We start from the raw sequence: 13,466 nt of genomic DNA, 5'->3' as shown, positions 1-13,466 counted from the left end.
CTCCTCACACACTACCATGTGCCGGCTGGTATCACGGACAAAAAGAAGCTATCTGGGTGCGACTCTGGAAGAAAAAGCCGAGGAGTTTGTCCGTTTTTCCAGACCTACACCTTAGAGTTGTGTCCGTTTTTCAAACAGTTTCGTATATCTGCTGTTTGATTACAGTCAAAACTAGACAGAGACAGCGTGTGTCAGTCCGTATACAAATACATGGAGCTTGACAATTTTACATACACACACTGTACAGCGGTGTACGCTCCTCACACACAACCGTATACCACCTTCTAGCATGGACAAATAGAATCTACCTGTGTGTGACTCTGGAAAAAAAAAACGAGGAGTTTTTCCGTTTTTCCAGAGGTACACCTTAGAGTCGTTTCCTTTTTTCAAACAGTTTCGTATATCTGCTGTTTGATAACGGTCAAAACTAAACAGAGACAGCGTGTGTCAGTCCGTATACAAATACACGGAGCTTGACAATTTTACATACACACACCGTACAGCAGTGTACGCTCCTCACACACTACCGTGTACCGCCTTCTAGCATGGACAAATAGAAGCTACCTGTGTGTGACTCTGGAAAAAAAAACCGAGGAGTTTTTCCAGACCTACACCTTAGAGTCATGTCTGTTTTTCAAATAGTTTCGTATATCTGCTGTTTGATTACGGTCAAAACTAGACACAGACAGCGTGTGTCAGTCCGTATACAAATACACGGAGCTTGACAATTTTCCTTACACACATCGTATAGAGCTGTCCGATTCTCCAACAGTATTGTATATCTGCCGTTCGCATTACAGTTACATTTATACCTAGTCAGCGTGTATGTGTGTGACACTCCCTAAATACATATACCGAGATTGTTAGTTGCACAAAAATCGTATACAGCTGTACACTTCTGATACAGTTCTGTATATCTGCTTGATGGATTACGGTCCAATACATACTGTGAGAGCGTCTGTGACTAACATAATATATACATTGATTTAATTTGTTTAATACACCTTACACAGCTGGACGCTCCTCATACAGTACCATCTCTCTGCTGGTATTTTTGGTACATTTTTCCAAACATGAGGAAGTATGGTGGAAGAGGCCGCGGACGTGGGCAGGGGGGCGCAGCTGGTACTGATGGAGGTGGTGCATCGGCTGGTTCTGGCAAATGCACAATAGCAGCTAAGGCAGGAGGTGTTGAGCCTGCATCATCCTCTGGCCAAGAAGGCCTGTAAGGTTGCCTTTTCTTGTAGTAGGAAAACCGCTTTTAAAGCCGGAGCATCAGGAACAGGTTTTGGCGTACATTGCCGAAACAGCCACCAGCTCTATTGCCTCCTCTTCTGAACGGTCGAAACCTGCAAGCATGGAGTCGTCAGTGCAGGGTTCTGGTCATAAAAAACCCCTTTCCCTGTGTCCTTCACCCCCACCAAAAGTTAAGGATGCGGCAGCCTACACTTCAGATTACTCTATGGAGCTCTTTTCACATACCATGCCTGGGTTATCCAGTCAAATCCTGAATTCCCCAGTCCAAGATGAATCTGACATGGAGTGCACTGATGCACAGCCACTGCTAGATGATTCTGCTGGTACATTGACCCACAGCACTACATTGCCCTCGCAGTCTATTGAGCCAGAATCTGACCCTGATGAAACCCAGGAGCCCCTTCCTGCATACTATACCACCTTACACGGTGACACAGAGGAAGGTAAAGAGGAAGGTGCAGATGACTTTGAAGAGGAGTTGATGGATGACCCAGTTCTGGACCCGGATTGGCATCCATTGGGGGAGGAGGGTGGCGCTGGCAATAGTTCAGATAAGGAGAAGGATCCGCAGCAGGCATTGACATCGCAGCAGCAGTTATCTAGCAGGCCCGTAGCTGTCCTAAAACGTGGAACAAAAACTAAGAGTTGCAGGACAGCTTGACCAGACGGTCAACTTAGCACAGCGTGCAAGGCCAGAAAATGTTTACCATAGCAGGAAGAGTGCAGTTTGGCACTTCTTTGTCCAAAATCCTACTGATGAGGCAAAGGTTACCTGTAAGAAGTGCGGAAGGACCTTTAGCCGAGGTAAACAACTCAGAAATTTGAATAGCAGTTGAATGCTTAGACATTTAATCAACATGCACTTGCAACCCTGGACGGACTACAAAACCTCAGGTAGCACATGTGCACCTGCTCCGACTGAAGGTAGCCAACAACGCTCCATCGGCACCCCCACTGTAAGACCACCGCCACCATTAAGCACACCACCAGCATTAAATGTGGAGGTGTCGTCGCAAGGCCAAAGCACTCAGGGAATCACAATGGTTTTGCAACACAACACTGAATCTAGGCCATCACCACCAATACCATCACCAACCCCCTCTCACTCCATCCGGTCCACCGCTACTTCCCCCATATGCAGCTCTCCAGTCCAGCTCACCCTACCAGACCCTCTGAGTAGGACAAGAAAGTACTCAATCTCTCATCTGCGTACACTGTGTTTGAACGCCTACATTGCCAAACTAATCTCATTAGAGATGATGCCCTACCATTTGGTTGAAAGCGAAGCTTTCCGCAACCTCATGGCCTACGCTGTCCCACGATATGACCTACCCAGTCGGCACTTCTTTTCTTGAAAAGCCATCCCTGCCCTCCACCGGCATGTGAAAGACCGTCATGCCTCCACCGGCATGTGAAAGTCCATGCACTAAAACAGTCAGTGGAAAGGTGCATCTCACAACGGATGCATGGACCAGTAGGCATGGCTAGGGCTGTTACGTGTCCATCACTGCACACTGGGTTAATGTGGTGGATGCAGGCTCCACTGGGGACAGCGGCGGTGGAACAGTGCTGCCTAGCCCATGGTATAGGAAACAGTTGGCTGTAGGCTTTCGCTCCTCCTCCTCCTCGTCTATCAGCGAAAGCTCGTCCACAGCGCAGTCGTACGAGCACTACATCTGCAGCTGGCAGTGTTGCACACGAGGTGTCCCACTAGTGCTAGTGGTAAGCGTCAGCAGGCTGTGCTAAAGATGATGTCTTTGGGCGACAACAGACACACCGCGAAGGTACTGGCCGACTACTTGCAGCGACAAACAGTCATGGCTGGGCAGTCTACATCTTGAGGCAGGCAAGGTAGTCAGTGATAACAGCCGTTATTTTGTGACAGCCATAGCCCGTGCAAAACTCACACACATACCTTGCCTGGCTCACACTTTGAACCTAGTGGTGCAGTGCTTCCTTAATATTTATCCGGAGTTAACATCCATGCTCCATAAGGTGTGAAGACTGTGCTCGCACATCCGTCGCTCGGCCGTACACTCCAGTCGTATGCAGAAGCTGCAGCGATTGCTCCACTGTTATGAATGAGTCACCGTAGGAGGCAAAAACAGAAATGCTAGCTAAGTCCAGAAAACCAGAGAAGTTGGCAGCTATCAGATTGCAGACCCCTGAACCTATCAACAACAACTAGCAGTAGCCGTGGGGGGTTCCTACGATGCCCTAGACCCCTCGATCACAGCCAGAGAACTGCCTAGCCTGAAGACAGAAAGGGAAATCTAAACTGCCCCAGAGCAGACCCCAAAGCAATAGGCAGCCCCCAACATATAATGACGGTGAAGCAAGAAGAAAAAACACTAACACAGATAGAAAGATAGACTGAGCAAATGATGGGGCCAGAGCTAATTAGATAGGACAGGATAGGAAGGCTGCTGTCTGCAATCTGCAAAAAACCCTATCAAAATAAGAGCCAACAGACTGACAGGGAAAAAGGCCCTGAAGACGCTAGGCTTCAAAAAGACTATGTCAGTACTCAGGTATTTTCTGAAGACAGAGCAAACCGACAAAAAGGAATTCAGCTCACCCCAGCAGGGAATGGCAGAATCCAGAAAAGCAAGGCAAACTAAAACCAAAACACAAATGCAAAAAGGCAAAGCAGAAAACTTAGCTTTTGAGGAGCAGGAATCAGACTGGTCTCCTAGAATTCCACAGAGAAATCACCAGCGAGGCAGAAGGGCGTCGGCTGCCTCAAATCCAGTCAGAGATCCCCGTCGCCCAGTCATCCTCTCCCAGCTCAGGTGCCTGGCAATCAGCCCCACCACCCCCCTTCACCAGAAGAGGGAGCCCACCAGACCTCAATGGCGAAGTGGAAAATGAACTCACAACACTCCACCTCCCCAAGTACCGCCTAATCATAGATGTTGCAACAAGGTGGAACTCCACCCTGCACATAGTTGAGAAGCTGTGCGAACAGAGGCAGGCTGTAATGCATTTGTGGAAGGATACACGGGTAGGCAGTTTGAGGGAAGACATGGAATTGTCGGGTGTGCAGTGGTCAAAGCTGAAAGACCTCTGTAAAGTCCTTCAATGTTTTGAGGAATGCACACGGCTGGTAAGCGCAGACAACGCCATCATAAGCATGAGCATCCCACTTATGCGTCTGCTCATGCAAAGTTTGACGCACATTAAGGATCAGGCATCTGCAGCGGAGGAGGAGGAGGGAAGCCTTGATGACAGTCAGCCATTGTCTGGTCAGGGAACTGTCCTGGGCGAGATGGAGGAAGAAGAGGAAGAGGAGGAGGATGAGGATGAGGGGGATGATTATTTTGGGCAGGAGGATGTTTCTCAGCGGGCAAGAGAAATGTTGGCGTTCCAAGGTCAGGGACAGTGTTTGTGCGTGACTTAGGGATGTGGATTTGCCAGAAACTGCTCCTCCACCAACCACGGGCAGTGCATCATTGACACCTGGAACATTGGCCCACATGTGCGATTATGCCTTGCATTGCCAAAATGATGAGGGATGACGACTACTGGCTGGCCAGCATCCTCGATCCACGCTACAAAGGCAAATTACACAACATCATGACACAGGAGATCCTAGAGATAATATTGGCAAACAAACAATGAACTCTGGTAAACCGTTTGAGGCTTTCCCAGCACACAGCAGCGGTGCTGAAAAATTAAAGATGTGTCTGACAGGATATCAGGACTCTTCAGACCTACAGATGACCACCCATAGCTGCTAATAAATGTGGGGACAAATGACACAGCAAGAAAGGACCTGGAAACCATCTGTAGTGACTTTGAAAACTTAGGCAAGAAAGTGAAAGAACTGGGAGCACAGGTGGTCTTCTCTTCCATCCTCCCAGTGGATGGCCATGGAACAAAGAGGTGGAATAAGATTCTGCAGATGAACAACTGGCTACGTCGATGGTGCCGTCAGCAAGGATTTGGATTTCTAGATCATGAAATGAATTACCTATACAATGGACTACTTGCTAGAGATGAGGTGCACCTTACGAAGACTGGAAAACATGTATTTGGAAGTTGCCTTGCTACACTCATCAGGAGAGCTTTAAACTAGAACAAGGTGGGAAGGGAGGCAAAAGGCTAGAAAAAGCCATACACCTGGCAAATGCTATTGAGAACTCTGGTATTAGAAGTGGGAGGAAAGAACAAAGACAAAAAAATCTAAATAATAAAAATTTTGGAGAAAGAGAAACCAATCACAAACTAAAGTGTTTCTATGCTAATGCACAACGCATGGGCAACAAACAAGGAGAACTGGAACTACTAACACAGGAAAAGAAATATGATGTCATTGGAATCACTGAAACTTGGTGGGATGATACACATGATTGAAATACAAGGCTAGAAGGATACAACTTATTTGCAAGAAACAGACTTGATAAACGAGGAGGAGGAGGTGTCGCATTGTATGTTAGAAACGTGTATATCTGCACAGAGATTGAAGCTTCAGAGACTGGGAGTTCTGTGGAAACTGTTTGGGTAAGAATACAAGGACAGAACAATGGAAAGGACACCACTGTAGGCATTTACTACAGGCAGCCTGTGCAAGCTGAAGATATGGATGAACTCTTTATGCATCAAATGGCCAAGTTCTCCAAAAAATATGACATAGTTGTCATGGGAGATTTCAACTAACCAGACATTTGTTGGGAATCTCTCTCAGGCAAAACTAACAGGTCAAGGAAATTCTTATCCTCTCTTGCTGACAATTTTATCTTTCAAAAGGTAGGGGAGAAAACAAGGGGATCTGCTACCTTGGATCTAATGCTTATAAACAAGGAGGAAATAGTTGAGGAGGTAAAAGTGGCTGGGACCCTAGGAGGTAGCAACCATGCTATTTTAGAATTTTGGATAACTAGAGAAGTAAGACCTGTGAAGACTCAAACGTCATGGTTAGATTTCAGAAAGGCAGATTTTAAGGGATTCAGAAAGAGAATTGGAGGGATCCAATGGCTGGATATCCTTAAAGACTAAAATGTCCAGGAAGGATGGGACATCTTGAAAAATGAAATTCTCAAAGCACAAAATGGAAAGAGGGAGGCATATTTAAAGAAGAATATAATGCTGTCTGCAGGACCTGCAGGGCACAAATCAGATTCACTAAAGCTGACAATGAATTGAGGCTTGCTTAAGAGACGTCAAAAGCAATAATAAAGGATTTTGGGGATATGTCAAAGTAAAAGAAAAGTCAAAGATGCTATAGGATTTTTACAGGATGAAAATGATGAAATGGTAAGACAGGATGTTGAGAAGACCGAACTTTTAAATTCCTATTTTGCATCTGTTTTCTCTCAGAAAGGAAATGTGACATCAACTGTTCTTCCCTGTCCTATTAAGGGAATAGAAGAATCCAGGATATCTATGAACAGAAAGATAGTGAGGAAACACTTATCTAACCTAAATGAATTCAAGTCTCCAGGTCCAGATGAATTATACCCCAGAGTACTGAAGGAGATAGCAGAAGAAATTTTGGAACCCCTCTCCATAATCTTTGAAAATTCTTGGAGAACAGAAGTCCCAGAAGACTGGAGAAGAGCAAATGTTGTTACTATCTTCAAAAAGGGGAAGAAGGTGGACCCAGGCAACTATAGGCTGGTGAGTCTGACTTCTATACCAGGAAAGATCTTTGAACAAATTATTAAAAAACATGTATGTCAGTATGTTATGAATGAGTTACCGGAGGAGGAGAAAACAAAAATACAAGCTAAGTCCAGAAAACCTGAGAGGTTGGTAGCTATTGGATTGCAGACCCCTGATCCTATACACCACAACTAACAGTAGCCGTGGGGGGATACTACGGTGCCCTAGACCCCTCATCACAGCCGGAGAACTACATAAGCCTAAAGAAGGAAAGGGGAAATCTAAACTGCCCCAGAGCAGACCCCATAGCAATAGACAGCCCCCAACATGTATTGTTGGTGAAATACAGATGAAAACACAAACACAGACAGAAAGACAGGCTGAGCAAACGATGGGGCCCACCTAACTAGATAGGAAAGGACAGAAAAGATGCTGGCTGCAATCTGCAAAAAACCCTACCAAAAATGTCCCAACTGTCTGATAGGGAAAAAGGCCTTGAAGTCGCTAGACTTCAAAATCACTATATCAGCACTCAGGTATATTCTGAAAACAGAGCAAAGAGATCAACTGATCAGAGACAAAAATGGAATTCAACCAGTCCCAACCAGGGCAGGCTGAACACAAACACTAAGTAAACAGACAAAATCTCATGGAATAATAGCAGGGCAAAAACTTAGCTTTTAGTAGACAGGAACTAACTGGATGCAAGAGCTCAGCAAATTATGCAACACCAAAAATCTGCAATTTTCTTGATGGTCTGGGGTGACCCGCATTACCACCTGGGTCCAAAACTGAGGTTTATTCTTTGCCAAAGGAGTAGCATCAATACCCCTCAAAGGGATAGGCGTCCGCAGAGGTGTCATAGGAAACCCACAACGTTTAGCAAAATCCAAGTCCATCAGGTTCAGAGCTGCTCCTGAATCCACAAAAGCCTTACGGAAAATGTGGACAGGGAGCATATCAGAGTAATTGCCAGAAGAAACTTAGGTTGAACACCACCCACAGCAAAAGTGTGTGCAAAACGTTTCTCTCGTTTAGGGCAGACAGAAATAATATGAGAGGCATCTCCACAGAAAAAACACAGCTTACTAAGCCTTCTGAACTCCTGACGTTGCACCCTAGACAAAACTCTATCACATTGCATAGGTTCAGACATTTGTTCAACAGGTGGCAACACCTCTCGTGCAGTTTTGCGTTCACGCAAACGCCGATCAACCTGAATGGCTAATGACATAGAATCATCAAGACCAGAGGGAACAGGAAATCCCACCATAGTATCTTTTACGGTTTCTGACAAACCCTTCCGAAAGAGAGCTGCCAAGGCACCATCATTCCAGGTAGTAAGGACCACCCACTTTCAGAATTTTTGACAGTACAACTCTGCAGAATCCTGACCCTGGCTCAATGCCAACAGGGCCTTTTCAGCCTGATCAATAGCATTAGGTTCATCATACAACAACCCCAAGGCCTGAAAAAATGCGTTCACATCAGTCAGAATAGGATCATCCGGTTTCAAAGAAAACGCCCAATTTTAACCTGCTGCGCGGAGCTCCCCGATGAGTTAGGCTTCAAGGCAAAAAATAATTTACAATTATTCTTAAAATTCAGAAATTTAGACCGATGCCCAAAAAACACATCAGGAGTAGGGATCTTTGATTCAGCAGCATGTGAATGAGCAAGATAGGCGGAAATTCCCTGCACTTCAGCAGTAAGCTGCTCCACATGATCAGACAATTGCTTAATCTCCATTGAGAAAAAATTCCCCCTACGGCCTCACAGAAATAGAGGAAAAAATATACACAAAAAAAATAAAAAATTCTGACACTTTTATTTTCTCTTTTTTTTTTTTTTTACAATTCTTTCCTGCTATTGAGTACCCTAGAATCTGCGGTATGGCTGGTGATTCTGTCATGAATGAGTCACCGGAGGAGGAGAAAACAAAAATACAAGCTAAGTCCAGAAAACCGGAGAGGTTGGTAGCTATCGGATTGCAGACCCCTGATCCTATACACCACAACTAACAGTAGCCTTGGTGGGTTCCTACGGTGCCCTAGACCCCTCATCACAGCCGGAGAACTACATAAGCCTAAAGAAGGAAAGGGGAAATCTAAACTGCCCCAGAGCAGACCCCAAAGCAATAGACAGCCCCCAACATGTATTGTCGGTGAAATACAGATGAAAACACAGACAGAAAGACAGGCTGAGCAAACGATGGGGCCCAACTAACTAGATAGGAAAGGACAGAAAAGATGCTGGCTGCAATCTGAAAAAAACCCTACCAAAAATGTCCCAATCGTCTGATAGGTAAAAAGGCCCTGAAGTCGCTAGACTTCAAAATCACTATATCAGCACTCAGGTATATTCTGAAAACAGAGCAAAGAGACAAAAATGGAATTCAGCCAGTCCCAACCAGGGCAGGCTGAACACAAACACTAAGTAAACAGACAAAATCTCATGGAATAATAGCAGGGCAAAAACTTAGCTTTTAGTAGACAGGAACTAACTGGATGCAAGAGCTCAGAGCAGAAAGGATCACCAGCAGCCCTACAGAGCGTCAGCTGCCTTATATCCACTCAGAAATTCCAGATGTCCAATCACACTCCGCCTGTTCAGATGACAGGTTCTTCCCATCCCAATCAATTTCACTACCTCTCTTCACCAGCAGAAGGAGTTCATCAGACATCAAAGGTGAAGGGGAGAATGAACTCACAAAATCAGTACCTGGATAAGAATGAAGTGATTAAACAGAGTCAGCATGGGTTTGTAACTAATAAGTCATGTCAGACTAACTTAATTTCCTTCTATGATGGAATCACTGATTGGGTGGATCAGGGAAATGCTGTAGATATAGTATATCTTGACTTCAGCAAAGCATTTGACAAAGTATCTCACACAATCCTTATTGAAAAAATGACTAGGTATGGAATGGACAAGGCAACTGTTAGGTGGATTCATAACTGGCTTAGTGATCGGACCCAAATAGTGGTCGTAAATGGCTGCACATCCAGTTGGAAGAAAGTCTCAAGTAGGGTGCCACAGGGCTCTGTCCTGAGCCCTGTATTGTTCAACACCTTTATCAACGATGTAGATGAAGGAATTGAGGGTAAACTGATTAAATTTGCTGATGACACAAAGCTAGGAGGGATAGCTAATACTAGAGAAGAGAGAGAGAGGATTCAAAAAGATATAAATAAACGGGAGCAGTGGGCAGCAACTAACAGAATGGTTTTTAACAGGGAAAAATGCAAAGTACTACATCTGGGCAATAAAAATGAAAAAGCATATACAGAATGGGAGGAATAGGGCTAAGCAACAGCACATGTGAAAAAGACTTGGGTATACTCATAGATCACAGACTGAATATGAGTCAACAGTGTGATGCAGCACCAAAAAAGGCAAATGCAATTCTAGGATGTATTAACAGAAGCATACAGTCTAGATCACGTGAAGTCATTATTGCCCTCTACTCCTCTTTGGTCAGACCTCATCTGGAATACTGTGTCCAGTTTTGGGTACCACATTTTAAAAAAGACATCAACAAACTGGAGCAAGTTCAAAAAAGAGCCACCAGAATGGTGACCAGACTGCAAACCCTGTCTTAGGAGGAGAGGTTGTATGATTTGGAAATGTTTAGCTTGCAAAAGAGAAGACTGAGAGGAGACTTAAAAGCTGTCTACAAATATCTCAAGGGCTATCACATTGTAGAAGGATCATCTTTATTCTCATTTGCACAAGGAAAGACTAGAAGTAATGGGATGAAACTGAATGGGAGGAGACACAGATTAGATATTAGAAAAAACTTTTTGACAGTTAGAGTGATCAATGAGTGGAACAGGCTGCCACGAGAAGTGGTGAGTTCTCCTTCAATGGAAGTCTTCAAACAGAGGCTGGACAGACATCTGTCTGGGATGATTTAGCGAATCCTGCTTTGAGCAGGGGGTTGGACCAGATGGCCCAGGAGGTCGCTTCCAACTCTACGATTCTATGATTCTATGATTCTCCCACGAGCCGTAGTGGGCACAATGGAAGAGGTGTTCGTGGTGCACACAGCAGAAGTGGCGTTGGAGACAGGGGTTTAATGACCATGTTGTGGAATGATTTCTCAAGTACCGCTCACACGACTGCTAATACTGCATTGATTAAAAGTGACAGGAGGCAGCAGTTGTCAACTATGGTTACAAACTACTTTTCCTCCCATATCAATGTTCTCCCTCACAGGTCATTCCCCTTTGACTATTGGGCCTCTAAACTGGACGCCTGGCCTGAATTGGCACAATATGCCTTACAGGAGCTCGCTTGCCCTGCTGCTAGTGTGTTATCTGAAAGAGTCTTTAGTAGTGTTGAGCATTCCGATACCGCAAGTATCGGGTATCGGCCGATACTTGCTGTATCGGAATTCCGATACCGACTTCCGATATTTTTTCAATATCGGAATTCGGCATCGGAATCGGAAGTTCAGTTGATTGACGGCCTGACGTCATCATGATGCGCGGTGTGTGCGCATCATGATGCGCCGTCATTTCGGGCCTTCCGGGGGTCTCTGCCGGCCTGCCGGGGGGCTGTGCCGGCCTGCCGGGGGGCTGTGTGGACTGCCCGGGGTCTCTGCCGGCCTGCCGGGGGGCTGTGCCGGCCTGCCGGGGGGCTGTGCACCCTGTGGGGGTCTGTACCAGCCTGCCGGGGGGCTGTGCCGGCCTGCCGGGGGGCTGTGCTGATGTCCGGGGGTCTGTGCAAGCATCGTCCGATGGGACTACAAGTCCCATCTGGCAATGCCTGCTACCATGACAGTGATTGACACATTAGCCAATGATGGGACAGTAGTAGTCCCATCATCCGGCTAATGTGTTAAATGTTAAAAAAAAAAAAAAAAAATACTACATACATACTACATGCTACATACATACTACATATATACTACATACATACTACATACATACTACATACATACTACATGCATGCTACATACATACTACATATATACTACATACATACTACATACATACTGCATGCTACATACATACTACATACATACTACATGCATGCTACATATATACTACATGCTACATACATACCACATACATACTACATGCATGCTACATATATACTACATGCTACATACATACCACATACATACTACATGCATGCTACATATATACTACATGCATGCTACATACATACTACATATATACTACATGCATGCTACATACATACTACATGCTACATGCATGCTACATACATACTACATACATGCTACATATATACTACATACATACTACATATATACTACATGCATGCTACATATATACTACATACATACTACATATATACTACATGCATGCTACATATATACTACATACATACTACATATATACTACATACATGCTACATATATACTACATACATACTACATATATACTACATACATGCTACATACATACTACATACATACTACATATATACTACATGCATGCTACATATATACTACATGCTACATACATACCACATACATACTACATACATGCTACATATATACTACATGCATGCTACATACATACTACATATATACTACATGCATGCTACATACATACTACATGCTACATGCATGCTACATACATACTACATACATACTACATGCTACATACATACCACATATATACTACATACATACAATACATTCATACAATACATACATAGACATACAGTACATATAACATAGAGTAACATACTTACCAATACTTGTCACATTGTTCCCCGAAGCCATTGTCTTTCCGGAATAAATATTAACATAACAAACCACAAAAATACTCACCCACGATCCGAAGCAGTCCACGAGTGTGTCCCACGACGATCTTGGGTAGAGAACTGCAGCATCAGATGATGCTGCCGTTCTCTACGGGCTGCAGGAATCCAATGACGGAAGGTAGGTATCCTTCCGCACTGTATTCCTCCGCCACTTAAAAAAAAAAAAGTCCCTAGTCTCACTTTATGCCATTGCTGTGTGGGAAATTCCCACACAGCAATGGCATAAAGTGAGACTAGGGACTTTTTTTTTTTTTAAGTGGCGGAGGAATACAGTGCGGAAGGATACCTACCTTCCGTCATTGGATTCCTGCAGCCCGTAGAGAACGGCAGCATCAGCTGATGCTGCAGTTCTCTACCCAAGATCGTCGTGGGACACACTCGTGGACTGCTTCGGATCGTGGGTGAGTATTTTTGTGGTTTGTTATGTTAATATTTATTCCGTAGACGACAATGGCTTCGGGGAACAATGTGACAAGTATTGGTAAGTATGTTACTCTATGTTATATGTACTGTATGTCTATGTATGTATTGTATGAATGTATTGTATGTATGTAGTATATATGTGGTATGTATGTAGCATGTAGTATGTATGTAGCATGCATGTAGCATGTAGTATGTATGTAGCATGCATGTAGTATATATGTAGTATGTATGTAGCATGCATGTAGTATATATGTAGTATGTATGTAGTATATATGTAGCATGTATGTAGTATATATGTAGCATGCATGTAGCATGTAGTATGTATGTAGCATGCATGTAGTATATATGTAGTATGTATGTAGCATGCATGTAGTATATATGTA

The sequence above is a fragment of the Dendrobates tinctorius genome, unplaced genomic scaffold (genome assembly GCF_039654945.1).
Source record: "Dendrobates tinctorius isolate UK_male_01 unplaced genomic scaffold, ASM3965494v1 ptg000071l, whole genome shotgun sequence".
NCBI classification, from domain to species: Eukaryota; Metazoa; Chordata; class Amphibia; order Anura; family Dendrobatidae; genus Dendrobates; species Dendrobates tinctorius.
This window is presented reverse-complemented; position numbering follows the sequence as displayed.